The 18,171-nt window shown below is 41.2% G+C and overlaps 1 protein-coding gene and 1 pseudogene across 2 annotated transcripts in view; one reads left to right on the plus strand and one right to left on the minus strand.

The window, feature by feature from the left end:
- The window catches only part of NEBL (nebulette), a gene marked incomplete at its 3' end in the record, with an annotated part of 349,160 nt that overhangs the window by 87,768 nt on the left and 243,221 nt on the right, over nt 1-18,171 (plus strand). The window lies entirely within an intron of this gene.
- Nucleotides 2,915-4,297, minus strand: LOC307049748 (elongation factor 1-alpha 1-like; annotated as a pseudogene). Its single transcript has one exon. The product of its transcript is annotated as an elongation factor 1-alpha 1-like (transcript).

Here is an 18,171-nt window from a genome sequence, read left to right on the forward strand (position 1 = left end):
CTGCTAAGTACTTAACTTATTTTAGATACCGTGCGTGGAAAAACAATCATATAATCCCAGCGTTTTATGAGTTTGAGGCTGTGTACCTAATTTTTTGTCCTCTAACACAAGCTTTAAAAAAATCATCTCAAATCCTCCCAAATTATTGCCAAGTTTGAAGAAAACAAAACAGCACTTTTATTCATTTGTATGTTAGAGTGTGTTAAGCAGAAAATTGTGATCAGTTTCACGATGTAAATATAAAACAGACTGGAAAGGATTCTGTCTCCCTCTGAAACTAAAGTGTATGTATGCTGTGGGTCAGGTTTTTCTCTTCACTCAAAGTGAGGTTTCTCCCTGTTCCTTGAAGGCACTTCCATGTATAGTTCAGTGCCATCCAGGAATAAACCCTTTCAATGACTCATTATTGGGCAGACTCAGATATATAGTGAGAACTACCTGTACTAAATATTTGTTACAACACACCTTCCTAATATCAGTCAAAAAGCCCCTCTGCTGATTTGCTTCTTCCCTCCAGTTACCTATCTCATTCTCAAGATTTTTTTTTCTTCTGCTTGCACAAATCAATTTCCTTTTTCGGGCTGCTTTTTCCCTTCACCCCGTCTGTCTGTACATCTCTACGGCACCTATCACCATAGCACCCATTTAATAGTATCTGTGCTAATTATCCTATCTTTAAGACACAGTGGCTTGGTTTGTTAGAACAGAATTTATACTGCATTTCTAACTATGGGCATTTATAGGTAATTGCTTAATTTTGATGCGGTAAGAACATGGTTTGCAATATTTTTAGAAATAGTAATTAGAAATGCATCTCCTAAAATCATTACTTTAAAAACTTCATTAACACTTAAATAAAGAAGCAGAATAATTTAATTAGTAAAAGTTAATGAAAACTTTCAGTTGCCTTAAGTGGTCAATAAAACTAAAGGGGATTGTGTGTATTATTAATTTTTTCTTAAAGTTGAGTCAGATCCCTATGTGCTGGATGTGAACTCATGAATTTTCTTTTTCTGTATCCTTGGCCATTGTGTTTATGATTATTGTGGTGGTTGACCTGGATTGTTTTTCTGAGTAGGAAACACCCTCAACAGATAAAAATCAGCGCTTATCTTGGCTTTGCAGTAAAAATCCCAAAATAGCATAAAAGTTTTTAAGGAGTGAACAAATCTGTAGAAATCAGAAAGGAAATATGTATGTATCTTTAGAAATCTCATTTGAATTCAGATTGTTTTTTGACCTCTACTATATATTTAAATAGGTACTAGTTTTCTATTTTAAGCCTCCATCATTGCTGTGGTTTTTAAACAACAAAGCAAAACAAAATAAAACAAAAATCCCAAGTGAAAAAAAAACAAACCCCAACTGTAACTCCAGAGATATTTAAAAGCATTTCTGTAGAGGCACAGACGTAGAGAGCAAACAGAGAACAAACGTATGGATACCAAGGGGGAAAGGGAGGCGGTGGGATGAATTGGGAGATGGGGATTAACATCTATACACTATTGATACTATGTATAAAACAGATAACTAACGAGAACCTACTGTATAGCACAGGGAACTCTATTCAGTGCTCTGTGGTGATCTAAATGAGAAGGAAATCCAGAAAAGGGGATATGTGTATACACATAGCTGATTCACTTTGCTGTACAGTATAAACTAACACAATATTGTAAAGCAACTATACTCTAATAAAAAAAACAAATAAAAACATTTCTGTTCTACAGTGGGAATCAGAAGGAAAATATAACCAACATTGATTCTAAAAGTTTGAATAGAAAACCTCGATAATCTCAGTCATGTTTCCATGGATTTCATTAAAGAGACATTCCAGCTCCATGTTACTCATTACAATTTATTTATTAAATTTAATTAAATGTAATTCTAATGTTAGTCTAAAATATTAGGTCTCTAATAACTATTAGTGGTTTGATATTAATTGCGAACTTAGAGCATTAGGTACCATGCAGGACAGAAGCCACAGCCTGTGTCCTTGACAGCACATGGGGAGCGATGTAGGAGCGGGGCCATGCATGTGACATGTGCAAGGGTGGACACCCGAGGAGGTTAGAAATAAGGTGGAAGGTATAAGGGAACAAGATCATAACTGCGTGTGTGGTTGAGTGTCTTTTTTAAACACCAGGGCTTTTGCTATGTCCTTCTTCAGTCCCTGGAGCAATTGGGCATATATAGTAATGTCCCAGGTGTCCCCAAGCTGAAATCGTTCTGGCTTTCATATACCTGTGGCCTTTCGTGCAACCTTTATTTCTAATGCTTTATCTTTTATATACTCAGCTTCCACGTTTGGTTCTCCTTTGCAGCAAAATCATTCTTGTAGATTCATCTTCTTGACCACAGCTTGGCCACCCCTCCCTTCTTTGTGCTCTTTAGGTGGACACTCTTCTCAAATACTCAATACATTAAAAAAATTTGATGCCACAGCACTGTTACCTTCCAGAGATCCCATTTCAAGTCCTAATTCTGTTGTGTGTAGCAGTAATAAATAGACCAGTGGGGGATTTAGGGGTTGGCCGGATAAGACACATATCTAAATCCTTCAGATATGGAAACAAAGGAACAAAATTTCTAACAGCACTCCTGGGCGTACATAACAGATTCCTTTTTTTTTTTTATCATTAAACTTTTTTAATGAGTCTCAAATTCTGTGACAGATTTTTGGTCAAGTTGTTTCCATTACAAAGTACTGAGTTTAAAAACTAATAACTTAAAACTGCCACACACAAAACAAATGGTCCACAGAACATTCTCCTTTCCTTCTGAAGGTTTTACGATGCATTGTGATCATTAACCAGTCTTTTACTATTAAACTTAAATGGCCAATTGAGACATATAGTTCTGAGGCTGTTCTTCCACCACTGATTAAGACTGGGGTGACAGGTATTGGGGATAATATTCATTTAGCCTTCTGAGCTTTCTGGGGAGACTTGGTGACCTTGCCAACTCCAGCTGCCTTCTTGTCCACTGCTTTGGTGACACCCATAGCAACCGTATGTCTCATGTCATGAACAGCAAAATGGCCCAGAGGAGGATAGTCAGAGAAGCTCTCAGCACACATGGGTTTGCCAGAAACCATATCAACGATGACAGCATCACCAGATTTCAAGAATTTGGGCCCATCTTCCAGCTTTTTCCCAGAACAATGATCAATCTTCTTCAGCTCAGCAAACTTGCAAGCAACGTGAGCTGTGTGACAATCCAGCACAGGTGCATAGCCAGCACTGCTTTGGCCTGGATGGTTCAAGATAACCACCTGAGCTGTGAAGACAGCTGCTTCCATCGGTGGGTCATTTCTGCTCTCACCAGCCACATTGCCACGATGAACATCTTTGACAGACACGTTCTTGACATTGAAGCCCACATTGTCCCCAGGAAGGGCTTCACTCAAAGCTTCATGGTGCATTTCAACAGACTTCACTTCAGTTGTCACGTCGACTGGAGGAAAGGTGTCCACCGTGCCAGGTTTGAGAACACCAGTCTCCACTCGACCCACAGGGACAGTGCCAATACCACCAATTTTGTAGACGTCCTGGAGGGGCAAACGCAAGGGCTTGTCAGTTGAGCGAGTTGGTGGCAGGATGCAATCCAGAGCTTCAAGCAGTGTGGTTGGTTCCACTGGCATTTCCATCTTTACGGGTGACTTTCCATCCCTTGAACCACGGCATGTTAGCACGTGGCTCCATGTTGCCACCATTCCAGCCAGAAATTGGCACAAATGCTGTTGTGTCGGGGTTGTAGCCAATTTTCTGAATGGAGGTGCTGACTTCTTTGTTTCCTCATATCTCTTCCGGCTGTAGGGTGGCTCAGTGGAATCCATTTTGTTAACTCCAGCAATTACTTGTTTCACACCCAGAGTGTAAGCCAGAAGGGCATGCTCACGGGTCTGCCCATTCTTGGAAATACCTGCTTCAGATTCACCAATGCCAGCAGCAACAATCAGGACAGTACAGTCAGCCTGGGATGTTCCTGTAATCATGTTTTCGATGAAGTCTCTGTGTCCTGGGGCATCAATGGCGGTCACATAATACTTGCTGGTCTAGAATTTCCATAGGGAGATATCAGTGGTGATACCACGCTCGTGCTCAGCTTTCAGTTTGTCCAAGACCCAGGCATACTTGAAGGAGCTCTTTCCCATCTCAGTAGCCTCCTTCTCTAACTTTTCAGTGGTTCTCTTGTCAATCCCACCACATTTGTAGATCAGATGGCCAGGAGTGGTAGACTTCCCTGAATCTACGTGTCCAGTGACAACGATGTTGATGTGGGTCTTCTCCTTTCCCATTTTTGCTTAGGTTTAGTAGTGGTTTTCATGACACCTGTGTCCTGGCGGCAAGCCCGTTGCAAAAAAGCCAGATTCCTTTTAAAATCTCATTTTTTTCTCTTAATTGCCTTTTCCTTCTTCCCCTCCCCCAACTTTTTCTGTCTTTCACCCTAACATGTTGTGATAGAGAGTTTTCTTAGTTCAGAGGCTAAGAATTTAGCTGTATTGATTTGTCACATTGCACCTGCTGAAATCCTAACGGAAAAAAACTTGGCACATGAAATAGAAGTCAGTCTGATAAAATTAAACCTCACAAATTATGCAGCTGCTGTGTACATAGAGAACGCTATCCGAATCTTCATCACTGACTGCTTCAGTATTCTCATTTTCCATCTTGGCTCTTTTCATTGGGCTTGCATTTTGCATGTTGGGAAAGTACATTTTGGGATGGTCATTTCATCCTGCAGAAGCAGACACTTGATTCATATGGCTATGTGATTGCGTCTGTAACTTATGTTCACGTAAAGTGTGATAATTTACAGATTATTATCTGTAGAGCTGACCCAGGTACAACTTCTGCAGAGGAGAAACTGATGCCAAAGAGTCACTTTATGTAGGTGGCTCAATCCCGAGGGACTGTGATGCTGAGGAGGACGCACCCATCTTTAGGGGCAAAAACATCATTTAAAGGAAGAATGATATTGGCATACTTTCTGGGGGGTAAATTGGAAGAGTTTTACTTCTTCCTAGGATCTCTGATTATTTTATTTTATTTTATTTTATTTTTTTATGGCCACAATGTTTGCAAGGCTGAGACTGAGCTGTGCTTGTGCCAACTTTGGAGAAATTTAGGTAGATGAACTTGTGAAAAAGCTATTTACGTAAAAACAAATGTCACCTCATGTTAGGGATTTCTACTTCCTTTTTAAATTTCTTCATTCACTCAAAACACATGTATTAAGTGCCTACCAAGTACAAGGCCCAGGTTAGGAGCTGGGGATATAGCAGTTCCCTTGCTCTCATGGAACTTCATTCTAGTGAAAGGACACAGGTTAGAAAAAAAATGGTTAATAGCTCACAAATCACTTGGTGCTCGATGCTATGGAAACAGTAATGCAGGGAAAGAGAATGCTGGGTTGAGGGGTGGGTTCCTATTTTATGCTGGATAATCAGAGATGGTCTCCAATGAGGGGATATTTGAGCAGACCTGATGGAAGTGAGAGGGTGAGCTGTGATGTTTGGGGAAAGAGCAAGTATAAAGATAGGAGGTGGAAGCACGGTGGTGTGTTGCAAAAAGTAAGAACAATGAATGGAGAGAGTACAGGGCAAAGGAGGGGGGGCTTGCAAGAAGCAGGAGACAGAAAAGGTCTTTTAGAAGATTTTAAGAATTTTGACTTTCACTAACCGAGAAGAAAAGAGTGATGGTGTCTGATTTATGTTTTACAAGTCCTGTCTGGTCGCTCTGTTGAGAATAGACTGTAGGAGGCAGGGGTGGATGCAGGGAGCCCCATCAGGTGTCAGGGGCAGTTATCCAGGTGGGAAATGATGGGGTTTGTGCCGTGGTAGTGATAGTGGAAGAGATCGGAAGAGGTCACGTTCAGAATGTATTTTGGAGGTGGAGCCACCAGGATTTACCTTTGGGATGTGGGTTATAGAAAATACAAGGAGATAGGGCTTCCCTGGTGGCCCAGTGGTTAAGAATCTGCCTACCAATGCAGGGGACACGGGTTCAAGCCCTGGTCCGGGAAGATCCTATGTGCCGCGGAGCAACGAAGCCCGTGTGCCACAACTACTGAGCCTGTGTGCCACAACTACTGAAGCCTGCATGCATAGAGCCTGTGCTCCGCAACAAGAGAAGCCACTGCAATGAGAAGCCCGCGCACCGCAACGAAGAGTAGCCCCCGCTCGCCGCAACAAGAGAAAAGCCCGTGTGCAGCAACAAAGACCCAATGCAGCCAAAGATAAAAATTAATTAATTAATTAAAAAAAAAGAAAATACAAGGAGATAAATACCGCCCCCCCCCTTTTTTTCTGTCTGAGAAATTGGTCAGTGAGTAGTAATTTACGGAAACAGGAGAGGCCCAAGGAGGCACGGGTGTTCTGGGGGAGAATCAGGAGTTTGGTGTGGGACTGGTTAGGTTTGAGAAGTCTACCAGACATCCAAGATATGTGAAGAAGGTAGGTGGAGCCATGAGCCTGGAGATCAGGAGACAAGTCTGGTCTGGAGTCAGCATAGAGAAGGTATTTAAAGCCGTGAGACTGGTTGAGATCTAGTCAGTGTGGGTATATACAGGAAAGTAAAGAAGTACGGTGACTGAGCCCTAAGCCACCCCAAGGTTAGGCAGATGAGAACCGGCCGTACATGCTAAGGAGGATTAGCCAGTGTCTTAGTTTCATACAGCTGCCAAAACAGAGCACCAAAACCTGAGTGGCTTCAAACAACAGAAGTTTATTGTCTCACAGTTCTGGAGGCTAGAAGTCTGATTCGAGGTGTTAGCAGGACCATGCTACCTCTGATGGCTCTAGCGGGGGAGTTCCTCCTTGCCTCTTCTAGCTTCTGGCGTTTACTGGCAACACGTGGTATTCAGTGGCTTGTAGATGCATCACTCCAGTCACATGGTTATCTTCTCTCTGTGTATCTTCACTTCATCTTCCCTCTGTGCCTCTGTGCGTCCAGATTTCCCCATTTCATAAGGACACCAGTCGTGTTGGATTAAGGCCCACCCTAATGACCTCATCCTAACCTGGTTATACATGGGAAATCTGCAAAGACCCTATTTCCAAGCACGGTTACATTCTCAGGTACTGGGGGTTAAGACTTCAACGTATCTTTTTGGGGAGACACAATTCAATTCATAACAGCCAGCGAGGTGGTAAGAGAACCAGGAGAGTGTGGTATTCTGGAAGCCAAATGAAGAATGTGCTTCCGACAGGAAGGATGGATAAACTGAGTCAGATGCTGGTGATGGAACAAACAAGATGGGGACTGAGGACTGACCGTTGGCTCGACCATGTGGGGGTCATTGGTGTCCTTGCCATGAGTGGTTTCAGTGAAGTGGTGAGGGTGAGAATCGGATTGAAGTTCAAGAGAGAATGGACACAGAGGAGTTAGAGAAAGCAAGTGTAGACAGCTTTTTGGGGCATTTTGCATATAAGGCATGAGAAGAATGGGGTGGTGGCAGTGGAGAAACCAGAGTTCAAAGGAAGAATTTTAAAACAGTGGGAGCGGTAGCAGCATGCTTATATACCAGTGTGGAATAACCCAATACAGAGGAGGAATATTACAGAGAAAAGGGGACAATTTCTAGAACGATGTCTTTGAGGTGGCAAGAGGGTGTGGAATGTAATAGCCACGCAGAGGAAGGCTGTGTCGACAAGCCTGCCAGGTGATTCTTATACACGCCCAAGTTGGAGAGCCACTGTTCCAGATGATCTCTAGGACCTTTTAAAATTCTATGTCTTGGGCTTCCCTGGTGGCCTAGTGGCTGAGAGTCTGCCTGCCGATGCAGGGGACGTGGGTTCGTGCCCTGGTCCGGGAAGATCCCACATGCCGTGGAGCCTGCGCGTCCAGAGCCTGTGCTCTGCAACGGGAGAGGCCATAACAGTGAGAGGCCCGCGTACCACACACACACACAAAAATAAAATAAAATTCTATGTCTTGTGATGTATTTTACTCCATTAGTTGAGTATGAAATCCCCCTTTTGTTTAGAATAATGATTACTGCCTAATGTGCACGAAGAATGAGTTCAGATGGATATGACCACAGAGTATGTACAAGGAGTTGTGCCGTAGGGAATGGTAGCTCTCCGACTGTGCTTTACTTTCAGGGCCTTAATAAGCTGTACTGTCTCTTTAAACTACAATTTCTGCCATTTAGGGGTGCCTCTTCAGCATTGCCTGGGAGATCTGGCTGTGTCTCCACCTGCTATTTTTAGATGACCCTGCATCAGACCCCAGTAGAGTGAAGAGCATGTCATGGAGACTTGAAATATTTGTATTTGGCAGGACTCAAATGCTGTCTGACAAATTAATGTCCTAGTACCCAAATGCTATTATATCAAATTTTTGTATATTGATTTAACATAAAATATGACCTAGGACTTCCATTAAAACTTTCCAGAGAAAACCCCAGCTTGGCTTGTCTGAGGAGTGTTCAGTTTTATTTTGTTCACTCAAAATTGTAGCTAAAGGTTGGTATTATCACCTTAATGCGATTGCTCTTTGACTCACTTTTATTCCAAAATACACAGTTTCCAATAAGAGAGCCATACTTTCTTTCTTGAATCAATGAAAGTTCACTTTCATTTTCCTAATGTTAGAGGACTGAAAAAAGTTGAGACAACAGAGAGTTTTAATCAAAGCAGGCAACAATTGACTTCAGTTTTAGTAAAATAACTTGGTGTGAACAGATGTTTGGCCAGCACAGAGAATTGTGCTTTACTACCTATTGAAATTAATTTGAGAATATTGACTGCACATTACTTGGTAGAAAATATGAGATTAGCAAGGTTATATATCCCATACTCTCTGAGGTTTACATTTATCAAGAGGACATTTATCCCCCTTCCCCGTTTGAAGTAGTCAGAAAGGATTTGAGTTACCTATCAGTACTAGAAAGTGTTTTCCTAGTTTCTCTGAATGTGTCTAAGGGAATTTGGAATGAGACTTGCCTTTTAGTACCCTGGGATTTTGTATCCTGCTTATGCTAGTGTCAAATGTTAACTTTTTCCCTTTGGGGCATTTGTCAGCATCCCACAGATGACTGTCTGTCTGTGCCTACCACGGGAGATGCAGAATTTGAGGAGTGCAGGGTCTCGTGGGGCCGACAGTCCAGCAAACAGCATTTGTAACACATCCGGTGCGAGCAACAATAGATGCAGGCACAGGTGCTCTGGCTGCCCGATGAGGCGGCTTACCCGTGACTGCTGGGTGCGGTGGTCGCTGGTAAGCATGGTGAATGGGGGGACGTGATAGTGGAGCTTTTCCAATATGTGATCTTTTAAATACTTGATAACAACTTATATCAATAATAATATTTCACAATTTTATATTTAATTACTTTTATATCCTTTTATCCTCATAAACACTCTACATATAGGCAGACTGGGAGAGAAAATCAAGGCTTAGTGCCTTTGACCTGCCCAAGTTCAGATGTCCTGGGTTTAAGGCTCGTCTCCTAGACTTACCAATTGTAAGTACAAGTATAGGAGCTAAGCCTAAAACCCAGGGCATCTGAGTCCTGGTCCAAATGTTTTCCACCCATAGGTAAGGAAATCCTTGGTTCTGAAGTGAACCAAATCAGGTCTAGAACAACTGACAGTTCGGCAATCACTTAAAGGATGTTTGAACTGTGTTTAAGTTTCCTCGAAATTGTAAATCTTTAGCTGCAACTCTGATACTATAATAGCTTTGCGAAGTTTTAAGAAAGTTTAGTTTGAAGTTTTGGACTGAGATAATTTTGTGTTTAATGAAGCATTTGATAAGCATACCGTAAAATAATGTTGGTTCTTTTAGAAAGAGTTACTTTAAAGATGCATTATAGGGGTTCCCTGGTGGCCCAGTGGCTAAGAATCTGCCTGCCAATGCAGGGGACACGGGTTCGAACCCTGGTCCAGGAAGATCCCACATGCCGCGGAGCACCTAAGCCCGTGCGCCACAACTGCTGAGCCTGCGCTCTGGAGCCGGTGCTCCACAACAGGAGAAGCCACTGCAATGAGAAGCCCGCGCACCGCAAAGAAAGAGTAGCCCCCGCTCACCCCAACTAGAGAAAGCCTGTGCGCAGCAACGAAGACCCAGTGCAGCTAAAAAAATAAATAAATAAAGAGACTGAATGGCCTGAAAATCCTGAAATATTAAAAAAAAATGCATTATAAAACTTAATGCATGCTTTGTTGTTTCCAAAGGAGAAGTTTTTGTCTCGTAGTTTCTCAAATATGAAGTGTTATGGTAGATAGCTTTTCCCCCTTCTCTTTACCCATATTTTAAAGCCACATCTTTATAAGTGATTGAAGCCATTTTGTGTGTATTTGAAATTATTTTTGATTACTTTAAAACTTGCAGTGAAACTTTATCTGATAGACTAGTTGAATGCCATATTTAGCTAAAGCATCTTCCAAAAATCTAGAAGAGGAGGAATGGATCATATGTGTTTCTTCTGGAGCAGAGAGAGTGTGCTGCTGTCAGGATCACAGGCAGAATGAAAGGATATGAGTGTAACATATTTGACCCAACCCTGGCTCTTGACCAGAATGGGAGGAGCTGATGGGCTGTGGCACTGGTAGCCTGGTCCCACAGCCTCTAGAATGAATGTTATTTATTTTGATAATAGCTGTTCTTAGTCATATTTCTGAGAAAACACACAAAACTGATTGCAGTTGACTATAAAAATGTTTTTTTTTTTTTTTTGCGGTACGCGCGCCTCTCAGTGTTGTGGCCTCTCCTGTTGCGGAGCACAGCCTCCGGACGCGCAGGCTCAGCGGCCATGGCTCACGGGCCCAGCCGCTCCGCAGCATGTGGGATCTTCCCGGACGGGGGCACGAACCTGTGTCCCCTGCATCGGCAGGCGGACTCTCAACCACTGCGCCACCAGGGAAGCCCTAAAAATGTTTTTAGTTAAATATATATGACTATAACTTTTACTTTTATAGTCATATATATATATATATATATGTGGCTATAAAAATGTTTGTCCTGTTTTTAGTTAGTTGATGTATCTTCCCGTAGACATAGATTTAAAGTTAGAAATTTCCCCTTTGGTAGTGGAGTAAACTGATGTTCAAGATTATCTGATTTACTGAAGAAATTTGGAGAAACAAGTCTAGTTTTAAACATTCTTTTCATGTCATATTACATTGTGAATAAATTAACAGTACAGGCATTTCTAATAGAGTCTTACTGGGAACTCAGACTTGGGGAGTTAATAGGCTATTGGGGTCATCCAGACTCTTAACAGAGCTCAGATTTGGGAACCAGTTCATAGTAAACTCTATCTCTGGCTATATGTATAAGCTAAGGCAAGGATCCAAATTGGACTATTTGACATTTCTTGGACATGCCTAGTGTCCCTCTGCTGCCCTCTTTCTAAGTGTTGTTTTCTCTACCCTAGGGATCCAGTCACCCTGTTGCTACTTGCTCAAAAGCATTACCCAGTCTTACAGCAAGAGTCAAAAAGCAATGCTCTTCAGGAAATTGTCCTCCCACCTAGGTGTCATCTCTCTTTTCTTTGAGACCTCATATTACCTTTGTGCTTTTTAAAATGGAATTCCTTTATGTGAAAATCCCCACCATGGTCCTGGCACAGAGACACTGAGGGAATGTCGGCTCTCCATCTCTCCGTTTTATTTTGCCTTATTTTGTGGCTAGTTGTGTGTATGACTGTTTCGCTTTTAGCAGTTAATAAAGTTGATCTTTTCTGCTTATTTTAACAATGCTTTGTTTTAGAAAATACATTATACATGCAAAAGACGATAAATTAAATGCACATTTTAAAGAATTATAAAAATAGCATCTGCATACAAATTGCTGAGCTTAAGAAAGAGGTGGCCGGTACTGCATGGAGTCCTCTGTCTTAGTCCATTTGGCTACTATCACAAAAATATCACATCCTGGGGGGCTTAAACAACAAACATTTATTTCTCACAGTTTGGAGTCTGGGAAGTCCAAGAGCAAGGAACTGGCAGGTTCAGTGTCTTGTGAGACCCACTTCCTGGTTCATAGCTGCCTTCTCCCTGTGTCCTCACATGGCGGAAGGGATAGGGATCTCTCTGGGACCTCTTTTATAAGGTCACTAATCCCATTCATGAGGGCTCCTGACCTAAGCACCTTCCAACGTCCCCCACCTCCTATTGCTGTCACATTGGAGATTAGGATTTCAGGATGTGAATTTTGGGGTGACCTAAACATTCAGTCCATAACACCCTCCTTGACCACATTCCTCTCCCACTCAAGTAACTGCAGTCCTAAATTTTTGTGTTTGTAATTTCCTTGCTTTCTTTTGTAGTTAATCTGCATGTGAATGATTCCATAAACAATATATTTCTTGATTTTATATCTTTTTGAACTATATACTACTAGAATAAAACTGTGTACTCTCCTGACTTGCTTTATTTCACTCAATATTATGCTTTTGGGATTGAATCCTGCTGCTGTGATTTTCACTGTTGTGTAGTATTTCAGTGTACAGTGTATCCAGTTTTTTGATAGACAGTGTGGGTGTAAATGTGAAAGAGTTCTGAGTCTAGAGGATATACCTAGGAATGGAATTGCTGGGTCTGTGTGCATTTCCAGCATTTCTGAGTGTGATGCCACTTTGTTTTCCAAAGTGGTTGTACTAAGTTATTCTTCCGCCAGCAACATATACAAAAAATTGCTTTTAAAGTGCCAGAGGACAGTCACCATAGGCCTGTTTGCATATCTAGTTTTTAACATTGAAACTTTCACAAATTTGGGAAATACTGGATTCAAGAATTTAGTAAATTTCCCCCTCCTCTCAGAAGTATTCTATGCTAGTTTTTATGAACAAGAGGGAGCACTGTGTAGGAGAAAGTCCAAACTGCAGTCAGGCATCCCGGAGCAAGCTCTGGCCCCACCACTCACTAGCTTCATGATGGCAGAATGTTCTCTACTGTGAGGAACAGATAGTCATCCTTACATCATGATGTGGAGATGTCTTACACACTGTCTAGCTGATGTCAAAGCTCAGTGGATACAAGTTTCTCTATGCTTCCCATCTAACTCAGCTCCAGTGCTAATGTAGGACATTTTGAACATGGTTCATTGGTCTGCATTGTGGTGAATCACCCAGAGACAACTAAGCCTCAGGACAAACAAAGCATTTGTCTGTGTAGCTGCAGGGCAGCCTGTAGCCAGGCTACTCAGGCTGATTCTGATGTGTGTGTCACCATGATGCATCTACTTTGAGGCCTTTTGGGTAGTTTCTTTTCATTTTCATACGGGAGCCCCCTGAATTCTCTTGTAGGAATTGTGGCTACTTTTGGGGCTAATTTGGGTGGATCATTTGGACTATGGGCTTGTCATAGAGTTGGGTGGTGCAAGCAGTTGTGTAAATGTCAGTTTATTGAACACAAACCACTTACTGTGTGCCAGACCCGTTTGAAGCACTTAATAAATATTAATTCACATCGTCCTTATAACAACTCTGTGAGGTGCTTACTGAAGGAAACTGAGACACAGAGAGGTTGAATAACACACCCAAGTGACAGAGCTGGAGGGTGGGAAAGCCAGGATGCAGTTAGATGGATGACGGTTACCTCAAGCTAGTGAAGCAGGGGAGTGACTTTTTATGTATGTCACAGGGCCATTGGGTGCCCTAACCTTTGTGTGTAAATACAGCATTGACACCAAAGTTAGAGTTGTCACTTTAACACCAGACCCCCATCCCCATCGCAGCCCTGCTTCCTTTCGGTATGTGAATTAGCAGATTTAAAAAATTGTTGCTAGCTGAACATCGCCCTTTTTATAATGTCTCTTGAGGTCTCAGAGAGTTCTTACCAGTCCTCAAAACTGTAAATATTTTTTCAGGAAATATAGTCACTAAACATATCCGACCTGACTCAACCTTAACAGGAACTTTCTGTTTTTCTTGTTAATAGTAATAACAATAAAAACAAACAGAAAACCAAAACCAGCATATAAAAGAGAAAATATCAGTAGGTCCAAAACCACCTTTGTACTGTTTCTAGCTCATTAGCCACAGCATTATCTTAACACAAGTTTTTTCTTTTGAAAAAAGTATTTTAGAAAAAAAAATTTTTTTTCCTGTTTTGCTCATTTTGCCCTGATATCCTGAGTGTTTAGGCATACTTGTTGATTTTTACTTTGTCATACTTACAACACAACTCCTCATATTGGTTTCGCTCAAGTCTCAGGGACACCTTTAAAAATGAACTGCTAAATAAATGTGCATACTTCCTCAGGAATTGTTATAGTAAGAGACCATTGGATGAGGTTTACAGAGATTCCAAGGGATTAGCTTATTTTTATAACTGAAAAGCGAAAACATCTCTACTGTCTTTCCCCCAGCTATTAATGCTCATTATAAATGTTTTAAGCATTTAAACAAATAAAGAAGAAAAAACGACCTGAAATTCCCATCATCCAGAAACAATCATTGCTAATATTTTTGCATATTTCCTTTAAGACCTTCGTGAGTGTATGTGAGTGCTCATGGACATGTAGAAAACACCTACAAGGATGGCCACTGTTTAAAAAAAGTGGGAGATGGGATTATAACCAAGAAGTTAGCATAACACTTCATCCTCTTTTTTCCCTTCTCAGGAGGCTCCAAACTACAAATCTTGTATCGTACATAGTCAGGATGGTGGGGGGTGAAGAACGTTGTCAGTGAATTCTTTGTGGTGACCCCAGGTCCTTGACTTTGGTCATCAGAGGGCTAGGCCACAGCAGATGGGTGTTGGGCCTTTCATCTCTACACATAATGCCTGTGCCGCCACATTTAGCTGTGGCTCCAGCCCTCATCGGATGCAAGGAGGTGGCATTTCCGCAGACAGTGGGCTATAGAGGACCCATTCTGTAAACCCAGTGCCAGGCCTGGAATGAAACTGCCATTCCTGACTGTTGGTGGTTTCACTGGATTATCCATACTCTGTCAAGACAATGCCGTTTGATCTTGGTTCAAGCATCTCTACAGACTTAGCCCTAGGTACCAAGAGCTTCTGTGTGCAGGTGCCTAATTGGTGACAATCAGTTGGTGACTGAGTTCCCCATATAAGGAATCTCCCAGAGAAGGAGGAATTCTGCCTCCACACTGCCTTCAGACTCCAGCTGCAATATTCAGCACTTCTGCTGGATTGGCCTTCAGATTTCGGATTTGCCTGCCCCTACAATCACGTTAGCCAGTTCCTTAAAATCCTTCTCTCTTTCTGTTTATATGTATATACATCCTATTGGGTCTTATTTTCTGGAGACCTGACTAACACAGCAGCCATTTACATCTTTACCGCTGTGGTGTTTTTAGAACTCACGTGCCACTAAATCTGTTGTTCACCTTTGGTTGTCTGTTCCCTCCCCCGCTCCCCATCCTCGCAGGAAGACATTTATCATGTTTAAGAGTAGAGTGGTCCCTAAAAGAAGAAGTGTACTCTGGGAGATATTCTGAGTGGCAGCCATCAGGAGCTGTCAGGGCACGTCTGTATTTACATGTTTTCCAGCCATATTTTCCCAGCATGTTGTGGATCTGTGACTTTCCTCGGAGGAATTTGGTATTCAGAAGTCAATAAACAAATTACATTGATCTGTAACGTGGGACTGTCACAGTGACTGATGGGATTCCAACTCTTTCAGAACAGTGTGTGAGGGAAAGACAACAAGATTGAAAGAGCCCATGCAAATGACAAGGAATGCTGTAAGAATTCAGTGTAGGTTGTTCCTCTTGGTGGAGTTGCCACAGCAGAAATTTTTATCTTGGAAAGCTGCTCACTTTGCATTGAAATGTGTTGATATTGTGACATACAGAAGTCTTTTGTTGAGTAGATTCTGGATGTATCAGTTGTATAAATATTCTATGGTGCTTGCATGCCCCACAAAGAAAGGCAGCTTATAAGCTATATGACAGCATCATTGTGGGATAAAAGCAGCCCTCTTGGCAAAGTAAATAATCCTTGAAATTTGTATATCCTTTCATGATTTATTTCAGTTGATGGCCTTTGACAACATCACTCAGGCATGTGGGAAAGGTATTACAATCTCTCCTTACAATATGAGGAAAGGAGCCTCTTGAGATGAAGTGACTTGGTCAAGGTCACAGAGAATTAAGACTCATCTCTTCTGATTCATACAATAGTTGCTTAGATTATTTTAGGGACCAGATTTCCATAGAAGTCCAGTAGATTGTTTGGTCCCACTATGTATTTAGCCAATATTTACTTTATCTGAATCTTTATTCTTGGGACAAAGAAGATTATATTAAAAAAACAGTTCTTTTTATAACTTCATTTGGGAAGGTATTAAATACAAAGGGATCTGTTATTGAATGAGCTTAGGAGAAATGTGAGTTTATTATTGATAGAGCCTTCTTTTGAAATAACTAGAACATTGCAAAGTCCGATAGATATTTTTATTGCCTTCTGTCCCATTCTTCTTATCAAGTGCCTGACTGGATACCGTCTTTGGGCATAGAGTTCCCAGATAACAACATGATTCGTTCAAGTATTGACAGACATTTTGACAAGGGATGTCTCAGTCATCACTTCGTTCATGACCATAGTCAATGTGTGTAACTTGCAACAATCTTTTAGTTTTGTTCCTGAGTAAATCAGCAAGGTGTAAGTGTGTGTGTGTATGTGTGTATGTATGTGTGTGTGTGTATGTGTATACATATACTTAACTGACAGTACTGAGTAAAAGTGACTAGATTTATGATCTCCTTTCCCCCCCAGTTTAGATTTGTGGCCTTTTCACTATTGGAATGTCATTAGTGATCAACTTCTAGTGTAGCTGAAAAGGCCACTTGACAGACATATGCATAAAATTTTTATTCTGTAAACCATGCTTCCTTGAAAATATAAAACTATAAAAGATGTATTAAAACTGTATGTATACTTTTTTCCCATCCAAATTGGACATTTCCTCTTTAATTATTAAAATAAAGTAGAAAATGATAAAAATCTTAAAATTAGATTATAACCTGGCACTAAAGAATCCAAAAATTTTAAAAGCAGGAAGCAAATGAGAAGTCACATGTCTGCCTTTATTTCTTGGCCAAAGAGGATTTATTTTTTTTAAGAAGTTGGATATTCACAGTGTTTTTTGGTGTCTTCTGGGTTTGTGAGGACTGACGTTAATAGCATTTTGGTGTGGGTTTTCAGTTTTCAGCGGTCAGTGCTGCAAGACTGGGATCTGACACCTGAAAAAAGACAAGCACATTTCTTTAAATGTGTAAATTGAATTTTCCTACGAATTATGATTTGTTCAATACTTGAGCGGTCAGGCTTAATCTCTGAGTGTAAATTTTTGGATTCTGTTAATTTACTGTAGTATTGCCTACAATTCAGAAACCATAAAGAAGGTTACTGACTTTAAACAAGTGGTGCAGAGTAAAAGTAATAATTTTAAAGAATTTTAAAGATACAGTTTTAATTTTAACAATTTATGGAAGCCTTTAGGAATCCAGATATATTGGAAGAGGAAAGCTTAATTTCCATTTTAGCAAAGTATTCTATAATTAACATTCTTCTGAGGATGTCTATTTTGGGTCAGTTATACCTTTTTATTTCTTCCATTTCCAGTGAGCTGTTTACTGTATCATTCTTTCAGTTAATCAGTCTTTTAGTCACTCATTTTTTCATTCAATAGTTTTTGCAAGTTCCTCTCCCCCCAGGAAGCATACAGGCAGTTAGCGATGATGGGATGTATACAAATGCCAATACAATGGGTGTCATAAGTGAGTTGCGCAAGAGCTGCTTTGAGTGTGCGGCTGGGAGATCAGAGAAGGGTTTACGGAACAGGGGCATTTGAGCAGGGCCTGAAAGGGTGGATTGGTGTTGGCCAACCAGCCATCAGGCAGAGCACGTTCAAAGAAAATCAAAAGCAAATGTATCCAGCTGGAAATCTCAGTGCTGAGGAAAGAATCTGTGGACAGTTATGTGAATTTATTTTCTATTCTTTTAAACTATCCTTTCCAATCTACATACTTAGGCTACGGTGCTGCGTAAATGAGCATTTCTCAGGATTTGATCTGAGGAACACCAACTATGTGAGATGTTCCTGGCCAGCAAGGGCCAAATCTGAGCAGTCCTGCAGTAAAGATCCTGTTTAACTTTGTCGATCCAAATGTATCTGATGACAGAGTGCCCTCCACCCCTTTATATTGAACAATAATTTTTTAACACCCCATGGAATCTATATTCCTATTTAG

The sequence above is a fragment of the Hyperoodon ampullatus genome (genome assembly GCF_949752795.1).
Source record: "Hyperoodon ampullatus genome assembly, chromosome: 3".
Taxonomy (NCBI): Eukaryota; Metazoa; Chordata; class Mammalia; order Artiodactyla; family Ziphiidae; genus Hyperoodon; species Hyperoodon ampullatus.